This window comes from Cygnus atratus, chromosome 4, assembly GCF_013377495.2.
Source record: "Cygnus atratus isolate AKBS03 ecotype Queensland, Australia chromosome 4, CAtr_DNAZoo_HiC_assembly, whole genome shotgun sequence".
Taxonomy (NCBI): domain Eukaryota; kingdom Metazoa; phylum Chordata; class Aves; order Anseriformes; family Anatidae; genus Cygnus; species Cygnus atratus.
Genome location: NC_066365.1, coordinates 48,135,253 through 48,155,845, shown reverse-complemented (window position 1 = coordinate 48,155,845; position 20,593 = coordinate 48,135,253). Strand labels below are relative to the sequence as shown.

Genomic DNA, 20,593 nt, shown 5'->3' with positions numbered 1-20,593 from the left:
AAACCATAATTAGTGGAAACAGATACCAAACGTACATCCCTTCACCATAACTTTTTACTCATCTAACAGTCATGCCTTGGAATTATTGACTTGTTCCAAGATCCAAAATTCATATTGGTACAGCATGCTACATTCACACATCCTGAAGGCTGGGTGCTGTAGCCACCCAGCAAACTTAACAGAGGAACATAAACTATGCAGAGGTATGTTGGATTATACCAATAATAAATGCAGATTCCTAGGGCAATTTTTTTATTTTTTATTTTTTAAAATCAAATGAGGTGTAAACCTGAGCCTGGGCTTTCATTCATAATTCAGGGCCTAATGTGGTGCAGAACAGCTGTGATGCTGGCCCAATTTTACTGAAGAAATTATTGTTAAAGCACAAGTATGTAAGTAGCAGCTGTATGAGAAAGTGCATAAATTGGGGCCATGCAAGACATGAAAAATAAAACTCAGAAGCATAATTGTTTTGCTAGTTAGCAGCTTAAGGATTGAATAGGAACAATACTGACCTAAAAATGGGTAAAACTCTATACAAAACCAAGAATCTTTGATCAGGTGATCATCTCCAGAACACAAAGGATCAAGCTGTTAAAGGAGCAGAGACCAATTCCCCAGTGCTGCCTGATAATTATTTTGTTTGAAAGAATCTTCTGGTTTCTTATCACGGGCACAACCACAATACTAACAAAACTATAAGTACATACTTTGTATATTAGTGGAAAAAATCATTTCTTTACACTCTTCATTTACAAATATTCTTGTTGCGGGGTCTCTCATTACTAGAAAAAGATACTTTAGAGTGATTCAGTGACATCAATCCCACATTTCCTGTGAGGTTTATGACTTTTTTGGTAATCAGTTGTCAATCTGGCACATATTCAGCAAAGAGTATGCAAAGGGGTAACATTTCAAAAGGTAAACACCTTATGAAAAGAACACAATGCAACAGTGTAAGTAATTACATATTACGCACTTTAATAGCTCATTGCATAGATTGCACTTGTGTCATATCTTAAAATATATTTTCATGACATTTTCACAAAGTCTTCATTATTGTTCAAAATACAAGGTTAGGAACAAATAAGATATCATTACCAGTTTGGGAGCTAAACAAAATCTACAGAGTTCAGTGATAGCACGACATTCAGTGTTGTGCCTAGCTGCATAGTTCGTTCTATTACTAGAGCTTTTAGAGAGGTAAGAACAATAATCAGGTAGAAGAAGATACTGTTAGCAAATGATTCAGGCCTAATAAGGTAATTTCAAAAGGAAACATTTTCCTATTATAAAGTTTAATTATGCTAAAGATCTACAGCAGAAGTTTCATGCATCTTTCTTATTCCACTGAAATTGTCTGTGGAAGAGTATGTTCCTGTGCCATTCAGGAAAATAAATTAGTTATTATTGGAAACATAGAAGGACATGCATAGACAAATTAACTAAAATTGTGTCTTCACAAGCTCATCTCCATGACCTGTGCTTTTTAATCACACAAAAAACAACATATATAGCAAATAGGTACAATATATAGAATAATGTTCTGTAACTGAGTTAGAGTTTAGTATTTGATGAGTTTCCTGGTAAAGCTTTGCTGACTGAGACCTGTGACAACAGGAGTCAGTGACTCTGATCCTAAATGAAAACTTGGATAGCTGGTATTTCTGTATGTTATGGAAGCACAAGAGTTTGATGAGGAAAAGATTTGAGAGTAAGAGTGCCAGAAGAATGCAGCACCCACAACAGCAAAACCAAGTGAACTCATGCAAGAAGTGTTTGGTCTTGAGGCAAAAGTAGAAGGGTTTCAGGAAACACCTGTTTGATCAAAGGTCTCTTTCAATAGATGCTAACTCCTCTTCTTTAATAAACAGGGAAATCCAAGAGAGATGCTTGACTCAAGAAGCAGGAGTCAAAGATACAAATTGCAAAAAAACAGCAATTAATACTTGGTTCCATTCTTCCATTCGTATTTCCTATCAAAATTTCTGGGGCAACTCCAAATACACATTACTAACATTGGTCCCAATTAGTACCAACTGTACTAATGTTGCCAACAGTAATATAGGTTATACTGAATCCTGCTATTTTTTCAGATTATTCACGATGATTTCTTATGAACAATGTTCACATCCAATACTTTTGAAAGTAATTATGGAATGGTGCATTTTTTTGCATTAAACTTGCATTGTGAGACAGTTTTGATGCACTGTCAATCATTAAAATGACTATAAAAAAGATTAATATGCCATTTTATAGTTTTGTCCGCTGTGATCTAACATCTAAATTGTGGTGCACGACTAGCGGTGAGATTTTAACATTATGATGAAGAGTAGCTACTATCAGGCATGCACACAGTTGAGAGGATAAAACGTACACATGCAAAAAAAGCACACAAAACAACCCCTGCTCCCCTCAGCACATTTATTCCAAGAAGAGCTTTAATATTAAATATCCACCCTTTAACTATGCCAGTGTGGTTTTGTGGTTTAATATACTATAGTATGTGAAAGGTGAAATAGAGCTATTGCAAATATTTGTCTGTATGCTCACAAAAAGTTAAACATACCTAAATATAACTGCTTCAGTAAACCTTCCCAAAGCCAATCACTGAAAAATACTGGACGATGAGCTCACTCACACATGAGCTTTATATATATTATATTCATCCCCCCCAAGTCCTCCTGCAATTTGTACTACAGGAGCCCAAAGAGCTCTTGTATAAGCAAAACATGGGCAGTGCCCCTGCTCACCACAAAGCAGCACATACATCTGTGACTAATATCCAGGTCATTCTATTTGTTGGACCCAGGACAATAAAAACGGTAGATGAAAATTTTGTTGATGATTTGTGGGTGGCCAGTCAGTATGACTAAGATACAGACAGTTTCTAGCTCATTCAAAGAGATTTCAGTCTGACTGGTCAGAGTCCATGTGGTCAGCATAGAAAAGTGGAAGCCACCAAAAAAACAACAAAAAAATCAGACATTACGCATGCTCCTGCATAGCTTACTCTTTTTTGATAACCCTTCTTCTCAGTCATACAATCAAAGTAGCGGAGAGTAGCACTATTTTAGTATTTTTTGTCCAAAAACTGTTCGCAAATTGAAGGGAATTCAGAGAAAAAAGGTAAAAATAGCAAAGGTAACTTGAAATATTATGAGGAAATAATATGTATCTTTGCTACATTACAAATGCATGAATAATGTAGATATCTATAAATACTAGCAACAAAAAGCTAAGAAAGCATATGGGCCTATTCCACAATGATTTAATTATTTATAAGTCAATTTATTAATAAAGGTGATGACCTCAAGAAAGATAGAAGCCAGGAATAGACAGGAAGACACCTATCATTAATAAATAAAAATAGGAAAATACAAAGCTTCATTCTAAAACTAGACAGCCTACTATGACATGCCACAGTCAATGCCGTTGTAATGATGCAGTTGGCATTTGAAGCTGAGTTACCCTGAGATCAGCAGAAAGCTCAAACTGATTCTCCATATGTATGCCATAACAATTCAGCTGCTTTGCAACCACATCCCACAACCAGAAATCACACAGGAAAAACAATCTAAATCTATTCTAATTATAAACATTCATGTTAATTTAATAGACAGTCAGGTGTGTACCACCCAGATTACCTTCAGTTCAGGTATCACAGTTAACATCCATTAATAAATCTGAGTATCTGAAAGTGGAGGAAACACATGAAATTGGGATGAATTGATATTTGCTCATACTGCATCTGTCTTCCAATGGTTCTTTACATCCCTGTGGAATGGATTAATCTACATACCAGTGTAGTCTCTGCTGTTTGGGAATCAATATATTTGGATATCACCTGCTTGTCTACAGTCAGGACAAAAAAGCAATGAGGGTACCTGCTCCAAAAGCAAGCATAAGGCTTCAGATTACTCTGCAACTGCACTTCGTATACTTAACTGCAGATAAATTTCCACACAGCCTAAGAACAGTCAGATTCAGTAAGCTCCTGAAATGAAACAGAACAACCACGATAGATTGAGAGAACTGCTAAAAGGATGGAGTCACAACCAGGTTATAATTTATTGCCAAATCAAAAGCAACAATTTGAACAAGGATGAGAATCTAGCCTTAAAAATGTTCACACAATCCACCCACATTAAGATTTTGCTGTGAGACACACTGCAGGTTGAGGTTTGGGCAGATATTACCAATTTAGGCAAAGGAAGAAAAGATGAAGACAGCTTCTGCTGACTCTGAAGAGGAAAAGTTGACTAACGGCCAAGACTTCTTTGCTATGCATGAGACTGTACCATATAGCCCAAAGTGGACATGACTACCCAGTTTCCTGGATGTGTCAGCTAGTAGCTATTTATCTTTTGATTTAATAGACTTTATAATAAGTAAGTGGTATCCTCTGCTAAGGGAATGCCTCTCATTTACTTTTCCAGTTTATACTTTGAGAATTACCACATTGGATTCCACATGGTAAAAATAACAACTCGATTGCAAGATTTATATAGAATGTAGTTCTTCCTGTGTACACCAATGCCTCTGCCTGAAACAAAAGCCAGCTTTATAAAGCTTGCTAATCTTTTCTTACCTGTTTTCCTGTCATTTCTACAGCAACTCTGCCATGCTCCCACTTTCTCACTGACCAACTTGATAGTAATTATTTATTACTGCATTGTATATCCTATCCATCCCTTTGTTTTTTATCAGCAAGCTCACAGTTACACCATCTTTTTGTTGCATCTACTCAAACTGAGGACCACAAGATGTGTTTTGTGCAGAGCAAAACCCAATTTTATGTAGTGGGCTTGGAAATTAACATTTTACAATATACTAAAACCATGACAGAATCTCTAAGTATTTTTTCCTGCATGCTATAATTGAAACATTTCAGCTGTATGATCTCTCTCCACCCCAGTTCCAAGTACAGAACTTGCATTTACATTATATTTCTAATAAAACTCTGCTTAAGAAACCTACTTAGAACTGTAAGATCTGGTTGCACAAAACTCCAAATGTCTGAAATAAAGCAGTTCACATATTGCTCTCAGATTTCACCAGTGTATTGTGATTATTGTGATTGTTGTAAGAGATAAATTTATGCATTACACTCAAAAAGCACCAATGAGCATGTTAGGGATTTTTTTCATTACTTCAAATAGATTGTGATGCCCTTCTAAACAAAAATCATCACTAGGACCCAATGTCTACTTCAATGTATTTTCTGTGAAGCTCTGTTCAGCCTTCCACGTATCTCAATAAATCTTCAAGTATCTTGTCATTAACTCTTGAAAACTCCTGTTGAAGTTTAACTTCTTGGTGAAATAGTCGTTTCTTTTAACCTGAGTTTGCCAAGAACTGTACAAAATCCAGTCCCTGTTCTCCCTTCCCCTGTTCTCCCTTCCTCAAAATCCTTGCCAAGGAGCTATTAGGAGATGCAGACAAACTGACCAGCACTGTATCAATAGCTTACAAAAGACAGACAGTCAAAACTCAGACATCTAGAGGTTATATACAGAATTTACTGCACCAGAGATTGAAAGCATATGGAAAGCAACATATTGCTTTCAGTTTCTCACCATTAGAAAATTATGTGACATCTTAAGGCTGAGGAGAAAACTTAAACAGAGTAATTCATGGTAATTATTTTTCTCACCTTACATAGCATCCACACCTAAGTAGTTCACTCTGCCATGGCTTTTATCTTATTTGGCAAAGTAGAGCATTTTTACACAGCACAGATGTTAGAGAACTATTCTATCAAGTGGTAGTCATCCATCACATCTACTACTGCCTCACATATACAGGAGCATTGAACTGCCTGTCCATTTGGCATTAGGAAACCCTGTAACTCCTGTGAGCCCTCATGCTCAACAATGTTACTGCACAGTGTACCAACTACTTGTATTTCTAAAGCAAGATTCAAAACAAACAAAAAGACAAACCTAAACCTCCTGTGGCAGGTCTGGCTGGGATGGAGTTAGTTTTCTTCACAGCAGACCATATGTTGCTGTATTTTAGATTTGTGACTAAAACTGGGCTGATAATACACCAGTGTTTTGGCTGTTGCTGAGCAATGCTTTCACAGCACTGAGATTTTCTTCCCCCCCCCCCCCCCACTTGCCTTCACAGTGAATAACTGGGGGTACACAAAAAGTTAGGAGGGGACACAGCTGGGACATCTGACCTGAATTGACCAAAGGAATATTCCATGCCACGTGACACATTCAGGAATAAAAAGTTGCAGAAAGTAGAAGGAAGGGTGGACATTTGTGATGATAGCATTTATCTTCCCTACTAACCATTAGATGTGCTGCTGTCCAGGAAGTGGCTAAACATCTGTCTGCTGATGGGAAGTAAGAAATTAATTCCTTATTTTACTTTGTTTGTGCACTCAGCTTTTATCAGTAAGTTCCCTAAACATAACATTTGTCTAATTCATTAGTTCCCATGGATCAACAGCCTATTCCTATGTCTAACCCACAGCTGTTAACTTACTGCTAATTAGATCATCCCCAATTTCCCAGGTATCTATCCAGCCCCACTCCATTGAGTAGCTTTTAGCAGAGCAGAGGTAGACAGTAGGAATTGGTTCCATGCTTTTTGGGAGGTCTTAAAAGTAGAGAAATTAATAATAGAAGATGCAAAAATATCTTTAAAAGAAGATTGCCTTGAATTCTCAACTTGGCCATAAGAATAAAAAGCACTAATGGAGCAAGAAACGCATTCCTTATTTTGGTATCTAACACATGCTAATACTCAAGTGACTTGGGTCAACTGCAGCTTCCCACCCAGAATAGGTGCAGGTACGTTCAGAACTGCAGCATATCAGATGTTTCACAGAATAATGCAGCCCATGCAGAGAAAGCACAGAAAAAAAAAACAAACATTGTTTAAAATGCTTTGCTTTCTCCTGCATTACTTCCTCTAGCTTATTATACCAATCACCTGGAGCATAAATCTGTCATCTTCAACATCTGTTCTTTCTTCTAAAGCAGCTCCCCATTGCCCTTGACTTTTCTCTTGTATATAATTCTTTATCAAACATAATTGGAAACAGCATTGAAACCAATGCTCATCATCTTCCCAGGCATTCTGCTTAACCCTTCTGCATCCAGAACAGTGTTGAACATTGCATAGGATAGAGTAATCCATTGAAAAGCAAAGGATTTTCTCAAGCGTTGAGTTAGCCTCCTCCTCACCATTGAGGCTACGGAGTAATTTAGGTGTCCCATGAAGAAAACAAGATTAGAACTTCAAAACTTCTAAGCTGTCAGCTATGAACAGAGATGGAAATATCCCATCACACGAGATATTAAAGAGATTACATGAAAAATAGCAGAATTTGGTTTCATATCACTGAACCATGATCACCTATTATGACAGATAGGAGTGTTGAGGGAATAATTAGAGACATTCCTTGGAAATAAGAAAGTTTCAGCTAATAGGGCTCATACCTACAGTTTGATTCCAGCTCAGGTAGAGTCCTTCCTCCCCTTTTAATTCTAGCATTGTCATTAGTTATGGCAACATTGCAAGAAAAATAAAAAAGCATTTTGTTGCTGTTTGAAACATAGTAACAGGATATATTTTACATAAATTCTGAGTTCAATGCTTGGAAAGCATGACTGATTCACAGGGTGCACCGCAGGATACAGGGGAAGCACACTGCTTTTCATTTCCAGACATCATCAGTTTGTTTTTATTTGTGCTCCCTGACGATACATCTAAATCTTTAAAAGCTTTAGATTTTGAAAAGCTGAAGCATTAAACACTGTATTTAAAGAAGCTTCACACACCTTTAAAGCAGATGTTTCATGGTAGAAATAGAATAAGCTGTGTTTCTGCACAGAACAAAATCTTTGTAAATGAAATAACACAAACCTTCTAATTTCTTGATTGGTTTAGAGGTGCAACAGTATATTATCATTATGCCTTGCTTCATTTGTAGGGTATTGTACTGTCAGGTATACAGAAATCCAAAATAATTTTTTATAATTTGAAAACCACATGTTTTGGGGCTACATGTTGTATTATCAACTGTAATAGAATAACAAATAACTGATTTGCTAAGAAAGCAATTTGTTCCCTTATAGAGAAGTCAGCCAGTAAAATTTCAATTCACTTTCATATGAATATGAAGTGCCTTAAAAATGAATCAAAAACCAACCAGCTTTTCAAAGTCAACATCAGATGTATTCTTAAACCACAACTGCGGATAAGTCTACGACAATATCCTCCAGCAATTTATAATTTCCCTCAACTCATGCATTACATCAGCTCTAAGATATCCCTATAGGAGCTTAAAGCTTAACTAATGACCAGAAAACTATTCACTTTCTCCAAATCACATATTTCTGCTCCAAATCCTAAGTGCCAGATATTCTGAATGACAAATATTTTTAAGTCAAAGCAAACATATTAGAATTAGAGCTATAGTGGGTCCAATTTCCACTGTAGCTTCAGCTCAAAACCATTCCTTTTCAATGTAAGCTACAGAGATTTGAAGACTAAGAATATATGGATGGTAGTTAAACCTTCAGTAGTGTCTCTGATCAACACAATGTACGACAATAAAGCTCAAAAAAATGCAGGTACCAAGGGGTACTAAGAGCTATAACTGTTGTAGATATCTCATAGCCTTCTGCTTGAAATGAGATAGAAGAGACAGAAATGAGGCAGAACACAAATATTCAACTTCTTTATTGCTTTAACAGGCTATTCATTATGTCCTCACCAGTTATACCTTAAGCACAGCTTTAATAGCTTCTCCTGAACATGTTTCTTCCTCAAATGTTTAAATACCACTTTTTCTAGATGTTTAACGCAACATCCTGATTTCTACTCACATATCTGCAGGTTACATCTTTTTGTCTGTGCTTATATGTATATATTCATATATATAATGATATCACTCCTTTAGATATGAAAAAATTAATCAAATTCTTCTGAACTGCTTTCCCACATTCATACATCTAGCTTGCTCTTAACACGACATAACAGATACTTGATGCAACAAGCCCATTGGCAATGTATTTAATGGAATTAGACACATTTAGTTGAATAATCAAATACATATTTCACTTAAATCACATCCAAGGAATCAATTTATCTCAAATTCACTTAATTAACCGCGCCTAGCCTTCCACTGCATTTTTGAGAGGGGGCTGCCACAGAAGTCCCATGAAGTACATAGAAGTAGAAGTCCAATGTTCGTTTCCCTGTGTTTTCAGGGCTGCTAAATTGAATTGAGTTTTAACAAGCTCCAAAACACACATTAACTGAGACAGCTTTCACGTGTTCTCACCAAAACTAGTGACTGGCCTTATCCTAATCCTTGCAAAAGTTTGTACTCCCCAGGAGAATTTTGCACACCTCTGTTCTCGCACCCAATCCAAACATTCTTCATAAACGTAGAAGTTCTTATAATTTTCTGTTCTAAAGTTAATTCCAGGTACATCGTCAAAACAATGAATGTAATTCAGTGAATGACAGCAAAGACCAACTGATAGATTTACATTCATTAGCTACAGGATCTGATTGTATTTTGCACAGAAGTCTACAGAAGCATCTATAAGGACTCCTTTAACTGTTAGTTGGTTGATTTCTCTTTTGGTAGGGAAGATTCTTCGGTAAAGTTTTGATTTTTTTTTCCCAGTTTTCCAAATCAGGGTCAATATAAATTTTAAGAACAGAACTAAGATTAAGAAGACACCTGGCTATACGGATAGATAAAAAGTACCAGCATGACATTGTACCTGTATACCAGTTGCACTATTTTTAATAGTATTTTTCATATTTCTTCTTGTTTAAGTTAAAAAAAATTGACAACATTGTCTGTTTCCTAGTTAGAAGTTGTTATAACACTTTCTAAACTTGATAAATAATGCATAGTGAAGCAAGCTTATGGTGGGTGAATATTAATGGCAGGAATTAGAGCACAGAAACTAATCTATAGTCAAAGAACACTGAAGCACAGAGTACTAAGTGACATAAGTAGGCTAATTGGATGCTTCTTACAGGAACTGCTTTTCTGCAAGCTTGAGATTCACCTGACAGATTTACTTGATGACTCTTGGCAGGAGAAAGAAAGAAAATGCTTCTCTTTTGTGTCAGATCTGAATCTTGAAATCAAAGGGAATAGAAAAAGATCTACATAGTACCTTAACAGCATATTATTTTCCTTCATTTATTTCAAAAATCAGAATCATCATTCTTACGGTTTCACTCCCTTCACAATCCTTTTCCCAGTCTTGACAAAGACAACTCAGGTAAATGCTCTCTTCTTATTGTGACATACAAAAATAGCTACAGAAGTTTCTCCCAACTTTTTTCCTTTACAATGTCTCCAGTTTTTGCACACACTAGGCATTCTAGTTCAAGCAGAATTTAGTTGCCAAGAACAATTCCAGACCCACAAATCTGCTTTTGATTTGTGAATTTATTAACTTTTAAAAAATGTGATAGCCACATCTTTCAGAAAGAGGCACTGTAGAACTGTAGATATATGCTAGTTAGCAGCACTACCCACAGATAATTTACAGCAATCTGGGTGCCTGTCTGGCCTGTCAGTCCTAACTGGGGCAGAGCCCTCGAAGCTCATTCAGCTTGGGTGACAGAAGGTATGCTGAAGCAGCAAGGGCAGACCCAGAGTACTTCCTAACTAATGGTAGGAAATGCATTTGTAACATTTGACATTTAGCAACGTGCCCAAAGTATTGCCCACTCAGCCTGATCAAAGCCCTATACCAAGCTGAGCCAAAAGAAAAACTGAGGGAAGACCTTAGTACTGAAATGTCAACATAAGAAAGCGCCAGGAGTAAGCCCATGTTGTGCTACAGCTTTGTCAAACAAAATCTGGTAATTGCATGCTTGATAAAACTCATAAATAACATGACTGGCAAATGCATAAAATCCAGTAAATTATAGCATTATATTTAATAGCCTCAAACCACCAACTTCATCTTACTCATAGCTACATCCTCTGTAGCACTCAAGAGTTCTATTGTCAATAGCTATTACAGAGAAAATGGAGAGTATAAGTTATGTTTACATTATTGAAACTTTTGGAGGCTTCCAAATTAGAATGGAAAGTGAGGTTGAGGCACAGAGCCACCTCAGATTAAATTTATGAGCAAAGCAGCCATGCTGGCAAGTGTGTTCATTTGCTGAAAACCTCTAGATAAAGGAACTTGAGATTCAGTTACTTACACCTAGGTATCTACTGCTCTTCTCGATGCCAAAAAGTATCAAACTTTCTAGGAAATTCACCTCCCTTCTGGAGCCCTTCTGGTCAGGCAGGACACCCTTGGGACCACCCACCACATGCCTGAGATCAAGCTCTTTCACAGGTATAAAATTCTGGCACAACATCAGTATCAGAGCTGCCTGAAAAATATTGCCCTAGTTTATTCCAGTTTCTAGTGAGATATACCTAATTACATTTTTACATTTATGTGACTTTGTTGATATCAATAGAGCTCTCAATTTAGGGAATGTAAGCTCATATAAAGGTGGATGTTTCTCAGTAGCACTAAAGGATAACTTCAATGTGCAATGTGGAAGCCAAAATAGAATTAACAGTGTAGATACCTTATCCATAGCGATTCTGTAAAAATGACTGTTAAAACTATTAGAAGTCTTTCGAGAAGACTTTGCCACAGGGAAGTTATTCATAAAGTAAATAAAAAAATGGGTGAAACGCTGCAAGTACGCTAAATGCATTATGTACATAATGAATAGCTAGCTCATTGCTCCCTCATGCATCAATACAGATTGCGATACATTAAATATCCTTTCAAAAGCACATCTTACTTAAGCAGCACTTAAGCACTGCATTTCAAGGACATCTTTGCATTTCAAAAGACTTAAGATTTATTCTTACCTTATGTAACCACATGAAAATTATCATATAAAAAACCAGTTAGAATTTTCCATAGAAACATGAATTGATACCTGAATTCATCGCTTCATACTTTCCTATGCTAACGTTTGCACTGTGAAAACAAACTAGAAATCTAAATACATTTGTATATGTTTTAAATAGCATACAACTGCTTCTAAGTTTGCCAAAGCACACCTATTTATATATTTATATTACATACAAGGATTAATAAAGCTTAGGAGACAAGTAGCTCATTAGCTTACAGACGACTAGTAAGAAAAACAAGTGCGAAATCCTGTTGTAAACTTTCCCAGTCCTTTAATTTTCAGTGAAAATAAATCACATATAATAGAAAATTTAGCCCTTTCATTCCAAAGCAAGAAGAGATTTTCTTTGGTTGAAGTTGTTAGAACTCAAGTAACATGTTGAGTCTCTTGATACATATGCACATACTTGTACTATATGAAAGTTTTTCATCACACAAGAAAACTTTCTTAAAAGGAAAATACTTCAGTATTATTACTTCAAACTAAACTGGTATGATGTTAGCTCACTCAAAACAAGGAAAGGAGTGGAAGTAGATACCTGAAGTAGGAGGAAGTTGGGTCAAACTCCATTTGTATTTTCCTCGCCGCTGCCTACTTATGACACTACATGCAGTAGTCAACTACAGGATTATGTCTTATTTTACTGAATATTTCCACTTTCAAAGGAGAAGGATTCCCTAAAGTGTGCTTTAACTACATGCTATACTATTATACCATGCTCTTCTACATTACTGGTCTCCTTTGGCATTAGGGCATGGTTTCTATATGAGAAAACCCACTGCATTTCAAAGATAGACCCTGTTTCAAGGCAGCCAGGCACGAAAAAAACACTATATTTGTGCACTGAAACTTGTGCACATTTAAAATAAATATTCCACATTTGTGCAGATTTACTTGACATGGGTCTGGAAGTCTCCAGGCATCCAGTAGCTAATCACTGCATTTACAAGTACTTTCAGCCCTATCTTTGCTGAAATAATATATAATAATGCAACTGCATTATTTTCTCCCTGAAGATGAATCAAGTGAAGGGCATATGGTAGTAAACAACAAGACAGAGCTGGAGCAAGAGCAAAATGCTCCAAAAAGTGGTTTGGTTTTTTTTTTTGAATCCCAGAGTAACTTCTATCTTAATTTCTTTACAAAAAAAATGACTTTTGGGAAAGGATTGTATAGTAATTTCAGATATATAAAATGGAATTCAGAATATTCAGCATAACAAATGGATTTTTTTTCTGGTGGCCCAGAATAAACATATCTGCAAGGCCAAATACCATTATGAGAGTTCCTGAGAGTTCCCTCATTCACTGAGGTGCCTTTATCAATGTCAAGAAGTTAATAGCCTTGTTAGCCATCAACCAACCAGTTTGGTAGAAACTGAGATGTGTTAAGATACCACCACCAATATATTTTCTTAAAACTGCCTGCGTCAAGGCTCTGCACATGAACTACATCAATTACTACTATAATTTCCCCCAGCATCTCCACTTTTCACGCAACAAAACTAGAAACAGGTTCTTTCTTACCAAGCATGGAAAGGGTAGAAAGATTTCTCACTCCCCATGCAAAATGTTTGCATACCCCCATGAAGTCACAGAACTTGTCTTTTCACTTTACAGTAACTGTTTTCGGCCAGAGCAAAGGATAGCGAAAGATGTAGAAGCAGGTATGTAGGAGCTCACATTTTAACAGCTTGGAAAAAAAAAAAAGTTATTCATAAGCGGGATAACTTCATTTGTGGGTACGAGCCACAAGAAGCCTCTTCCTTTGACTTCTGCTGTTTCCTCCTCCCCCACCCCTTCTCTTCGTTACTCTGGAAAGCCATCGCTGGTCCAAAATGTGCAAGGCACTTGTGTTGTCTGCTTTGTTCCAGAGAGGAGAGTGGAGAAAATTTAGAGAATAAGGCAAAAAAAATGTATAAACTTTTCACAAATTTTGGATATGGATGGCATTGAAGTGTGAAAAGCAAAGGACAGGTTACTGCTCATTGTCAAATTTCCAGGGAGAGTTTTTATTCCACAGCAGAACTGTGAGATAAACATTCCCAAAGCTTTCTTACAAGATACAGGAATGGTGGGAACCTCCCCAGTCACAGCTGTGCTAAACACTAGCGTATACTACAATGAGCTATAGGACCCACGGGGTAAAGGCTAAGAAAAATAGTGATTTTGGCAATGGACAAGCCATGATTGCAGGATAAAGCCTGCTAAGGCCAGCAGGCAATCCTGTTGGTCTCAAATATGTCCAAAACTCTACATAATTAAGAAACAAAGAATACCTGCTTGCATACGCTAAGGGGCAGCCCTATTAATATCAGATTCTGTATGACGCAGAAATATATACCATGCTCTCGACTGGTATCTCTCAAAATAAGTAGCTGAAATGTATTCTGCCCATGATCAAGAGCCCAGGAGGCAGAGTTAGATCTGGCAATAGTAATATTGAGGTTTTTGTTTTTATCTAAAATATGTACAACCCCAAAACATGCTTAAAATTCCTGTGCCAATAGCCATTTTCTGAATTGAACTTTGGTGTTACAAAAGAAACAGTTACTAGGTCCTTATCAATATTGTTTCCTATGGAATATTTAAACTGATAAAGTGATTTTTTTTGTTTTTAATCAGAGAGCTGTAGTATACCAATGATGAACTATTTTCTGGATTTGGTATAAACTAATATCTAAAAAACACAGGCAGCAAAGCTAACCTACCAATCACAGGCTGTCTGGCACATGCTTTATGCCACTGCACGCTCTGAACCACAACATGTTTGGATTGGTCCAGAAGAGGTGCTAGGTTTCAGGGGTGAAACTAGGGCTGCCAAACTGTTTTGTGGCTTGGATTGTCATGAAACATGTCTGCCACCAAAACAATCCCCACCATGCTTTGAAGAGACACTGCAGGAAAACTGCCAAAAAATCATAACAATTAACTTGCACCCCAGACTGTGTCTTCAGGAAAGAGTCCATGATATCACAGCATTAACTTTTAACACAGTAACACATCCATATTAGGACAAGCCCTAAGAATTTCTGGAGCTCTGTTGCTGTTGAGTACTAGAGACCACTTGGCTTTAGGTCCAGGCCCTTTAAGGGCCTAAAGGCCCTTATCAGTTTAAGTCCATTTCTTTGTAGTCTCATTCAGATCTCTATATTACAATTGTATCTGTTTTGGGCAGAGGTTCATACTTGCTGCTATCATGGTGTCTTCTGCTTCTTCAGTGTGTCACCAACCCGAGGTAAAGGAGGTCACTGTTACCTCATGCCAAATGCCTGTTCAGATCATAACATAAGCAGCTGGACCACTGGCAGCATGCAGTTCCTTTCTATTTCTCATGACTATCATTTTGCATTTCACTGGACATCGGTTGTGACATTTGAACATGAGTTAGTGACTCCATCTATGCTTCTGCAGCTGAACAGCAGTCTTTTCTGAATCCGTTTCTCTCCTTTCCCCACTCTGAGAAGAGGTTGAATCCAGACTTTCAGGGTGGAGGAGGAGCACTGAGAAGCCATGACATGGGCTAGAACTGAGTGACAGGTACAGGCTCTCATCAAGTGAGTGTGCAAGGTTAGCAGCTGAAAATGAAGGTGCTTCTAATCACTAATAAGAGACAGGGTAGCTGGAGGAAGTACAGGAAAGGCAGCTGCCTTTCCAAACTTTTTGGAGACATGGATCACATGAACATTAATTGTTAAAACATTTCTCATGTCAGAATCCTAACAAGAAAACTAATTTGTAAGTGTCTAGATCTTATTACATAGCCTTTTATACATAACTGGCAATGAAGTCATATACACTTTAGCTGATTACGTACACAAAGAAACCTGCTTTACTAATAAAACCTGTATTTTCCCCTCATACAGCAAGCAGTGTCTGAAACATGGAACATATTTTAATAAATTGAGATACTTCCCAGCATCCACTCACTCAGCTTTTAGAGTTTGTGAATAGGGGAACATTTCAAGCGCAGGTTAAAACGATCTTCAAGTCTCTTACAGTTATAAGTAGGTGCGCTATACATCATATTGACAACTTAAATCTCCGAAGTATAAATGTCAAAGACCCTTGCCCTGTCTAAAAGCACCGTGCTGGATAAAACCAGGGAGTTTCAATTAAGGATGAATGTGCAATTACTTTAAGGAAGAATAAAACTGAACTCTCCATTAGGAATATATGAGCAGCTGTTTAAAAAAAATGCTGTCCGTTCATTCAATTAACTTCCAGCCTTGAAGGCCACAGATCATTTCATTTGTCACCACATCGATTAGGCAGCTCTGCATTTTGAGAGAGCTGCTATGCCATTAGGTTATTAGATCTGGCTAATTTGTTTTCTTAGATTTACATGAATACATCCTGCACATTAGCTAATTAAGAAAGTTGAAGATTCACATCAACCTCTTTTTATACATATAGCAAATTACTATTATTAAAATACTGTTGTAAAAAGTATATGCATTTTTGAGGTAACATAAAATGAACAATATTTTAAAACTGAAAATTGTCATTTTAATGCTGCTATGAAATTACAAGATAGAAATATAAACTGAGGAAGCAATGTTGAGCAACAAAAACCCCTTAAGTACTCCCTCAGAATCATAAAAAATAGCGTATGAAGTACAAAAACAATCTTCAGCATTCTTACATGTTTTTGAACATATTTCTTCTCCAAACAGTAAAACAATCTTCACATTTATTGGTTGTTTGAATTGGAAATATAATAATTCAAACAAGATTTTTTTTTAAAGTAAATGTAGGTTTAGAGTTTTAAAGAGATCCCCTTTTCATAAGAACTGAACTGATAATGCAATACCTAAAGGAATATTATTTACAGCAAAATAAATGAGAAATGCTTTCTTATTTTGTTACAAGGTGTATAAAAATCATGCTCCTACCTTAGTCAAAGATGCTTGCTTCTGACTGACTGGAACAATTTTACTTGCATCCTAGTAAACTCTTGAACAGTAATCCTGTTATGTGTCTACAGCAGTTTCATAGGGGTGGGACTTCTGTGTAATAATGAATTCACCAGGGAATCTTCCTGTTCAGAGAACACTGCTGCAGACAAGGAAACCACTCTACATTTGCTGTCATGAGCTTTTGGATGATTAGGTTAAGACACAGGGAGCAAGTACACGTACATACATATAGTGATGCAGAATCAAGTATTTTGTATATAGTAACACTGACAAATATGTTAAAAATGCATTATGCTTTACAGGGGGATGTGTGCATATGTGTATATACACACAAAGTAAATTAGAAAATTGCTCATCTACTCTGTATGGATGTGGTATACCAATACGACTGGCATGATTAGTATTTCTAACCATTTAGTCTGAGAAGCAGAAACTAAAAAACATACTTTCAAATGCAAATTCGTACTTTAAAACTTATTTTAATATTTCTTAATCCTAAATGATGAACTGCATGAAAAGCAGATGCACATCCGCCCACTGGCAATCACCAATTTCCCCTGTACAGTGGCAGCACAGATCTAATGAAGAAAATAATAATAACTATAACCCATTATAGGTTAAGATTTAAGATTAAGATCTATGAGCAAATAACCGTGGAGAGTACGTGTGGTCAAAATTAGAACAGACGACAAACATGTGAGAGCAGACGTATATGACTGCTGAGAGGGAGATGTATCTGGCAAGGTTACAGCAGCGAATGTGACAAAGGTCCCAGTATTCAGCCAGCCACTTTAGTGAAGCTCTAAATAAAAAGGTCATATGAACCCATTATGGACAAAATGTGCATATCTGTCTTTATTACGTTAAAATCATCTAACATTTCTCTCATCTCATTTACAATTACAAAAGCTACGAAAGCAAAACAAAGCAAAATTTATGTCTAGATGTAACAACAATGCAAAAACAAGTTAAAAATTGGACTTGGATAGATTTTAATACACCCAAATTAAAATCAATTCCCATCCACAATCTTTGCTAATGTCTAAATCAGGAAAACCTCTAAACAACATAATATAAATACATTAAAGCCTATATAACTCTAGATTCATGGATGTTTGGTGGATGACAAGGTTAAGAGTTTTACCAAATAGTTCTTTCAAAATATGGAGGTGGACCAGAAAATAGCTTTCCCTAAAACCTTCAAGTGCCCATCATAATTTTCTTGTTTGTTGCATCAAAACAGGTACTAACAATCATACCTTTCTTCTGTATCAATTCCTCCAGTACAATATTCATTCAAGGTGCAGAAAAACAAATTCAGCTCCCCTGCCTTCAACTCTAACATGCACTTCCCAGCTCTGTGCAAGTGCCCTTACCATCAAGGTCATGAAGAGGTCTGAGTGTCTACCACATTGTCTTTTGAAACTGTCCAAACAGAGATTCAAGTGGCTCAGATTCTCGAGTTTTAAGACAAACCAAAAGAATAAACCACATACTAGAAAGTTTGAATGTGAGCATAAGCTCAAGCAGGTAAGGACCTCACCTAAAGGCAGAGTTGAGTTTTGAGGATTTTATTTCAAGAGAAGTGGAAGGAATTTACAGTTACTTGAATCATAGCGCAAAAATTGAAGAAGGAGCAGGGAAGGAAGAGAACATACTGAGCTATGTCAAAAGCCAGAACACAGTAAAAGGAATATTTTGTTCCCATCCTTAGAGCAGATTAGATGACAAGGAAGGGGTTTAAGTTGCAGGAAGACTTTTTTCCAATACATATTTGTGGATCCACCAGTAACGACAGACTCTGTGGTCTGTCTGTAGCTTGACAGGGAACATTTAAGAACATAGTGAACAAAATGATCACAAACAATCTGGGTGCAATTGGTTTTCCACTCTACACAGAGGTTTCAGTACAAGTTTGAGTACTTAGCATGCAACAAAGAATGGATAAAATTATTTTCAATAAAAATGAAGTATAAAATATTTTTTAACTAGTAAAAAAAAGTTCAGAAGAATCATCTGTATGAGTATCACCCTGCTGACAAGCTTAAGATAAAATGATAAACTGGTGTCATATTGCTTTTAATATGCTTGCTTTATTTATTCAAAAGCATTTACCTTCACTTTAAAATAGCTAAAAAATGAAGCTTACCTAAGTTAACCTTGTTCTTTTCTCAATTGTATATAGAAACCTGGACTCTGATTCCTGGACTGATTCCCATAGCTCTGGGAAGAAAATCTTCATGTCAGGTGCAGTACTTTTATTCTGCTCTTTGTACGAAGTAATTGAACCCCGGTAGATCCTAGAACTTAATTATTCTGACTTAGACTGATTTTAGTTAAGACCTTCTTTTATCGATCTACTATGCAGTTGAAATGCTATTTCACCTTCTGGCTTGTGCATTGCTTGTATTAAATTACTGTCCAACTGTTTTTCATCTACTTTACAGATTACTTTGTAGAAAAAGTGACCCCAGACAGCACAGGCATTGTCTTTTAAGGAAAAAAAAATAAATGCAGTCTGCTTGTTACTGTTGGATATCCAAATTTTCAGTTACACTTTTGGTCTTTGTTACTAGTCAGTAAAGGATACAAGTCCCCTCTATAGCTGTTTGTTGATTGTAGCATTTTGTAAGTGGAATGTTTCCTTAGATACAGAAAATTAAATTTCATAAAACACATTTTTCTGCGAACACAGATTTGATTTACAGGTATTATATTGGAGAAATGTAACCACTGTAGAGCAATACCTGCACAGCATCAAACCAATGAATGCTTCAGTGAATGACACAAAGCACTTCAGTTACTGGAAAGTGCATTTCATCTAGAAGCCGTAAAGAGAGACTCCTGCTGTCAGAAGCAAATTCGAATAGAGTTGTTGTTCAGTAGCATTTAACAACACCAAAGATAACACAGGAGAAGGCTTATCTGCTCTTTTCCCCTTATCAGTCAGGAGAGGAGCTGAATATGCACCTATAGAAAACATGCAAGGTGTTTGACAATTTTCTTTACTTTTCCAAGCTGAAGTACAGACAATGTGAGAGACTCACATCCTAGATGAAGCTCCCGTGGACTCTATTTAAATAAAATATTAATGGTGTATTTTCTGTCACTCCACTTTGACTATGTGTAGACGCCATACAGTCTATCAGTAGGAAGACAGCAGAACTCTCTCCACTTCCCTGGGAAAGAGAGTGCTGGTATTTGTGAGGAGCCCACTTTAGATTTCCTTGTAGCAAGGGCTCTCAGAAAGTAAGTTAGAGGAGTCTGTGCAGTCACCTTGGTGTTTCTAACTAATGAGATTGCAGAACCACACTTGAGTCTTCTTGAAAAAGCTTATTCAAAAACCAAACAAACATCTTGTTCTACAGCAGAAGTACCTTGAAAAAAAGAAAAAAAAGATATTTTCTCTGCAGAAGTTTGGCTACATAGTATGCCTAGCCTAACTACTGAAGTCTGGAGGGGACAGAAAGAATCACAGAATCATTTAGGTTGGAAAAGACCTGAGATCATCCGGTCCAACCTTCAACCTAGCACTGCCAAGTCCACCATTAAGCCACATCACTAAGCTCTATATCTATACTTTTTTTTCTTTGAAGACCTCCAGGGATGGCGACCTAACTACTTCCCTAGGCAGCTTGTTATATTAACAGTTACCATAAACATGTTTTCTGTTGAAACAATTTCAGAAAGTCATAACTATAGGAAGGAAAACGAAGGGACTGCAAGACAGGTGTATTCACTACA

General features: G+C 36.7%; 1 protein-coding gene and 1 long non-coding RNA gene across 4 annotated transcripts in view; one reads left to right on the top strand and one right to left on the bottom strand.

Annotated features, from left to right (window-relative positions):
• Nucleotides 1-20,593, top strand: part of LOC118250161 (uncharacterized) — a 60,074-nt gene that overhangs the window by 17,028 nt on the left and 22,453 nt on the right. For both annotated transcript variants that reach the window (XR_004779339.2, XR_007708258.1), the window contains exon 2: nt 19,035-19,096. This is a non-coding gene — a long non-coding RNA (uncharacterized LOC118250161). The remainder of the gene's footprint in view (nt 1-19,034; nt 19,097-20,593) is intronic.
• The window catches only part of DLC1 (DLC1 Rho GTPase activating protein), a 271,834-nt gene that overhangs the window by 241,814 nt on the left and 9,427 nt on the right, over nt 1-20,593 (bottom strand). The window lies entirely within an intron of this gene.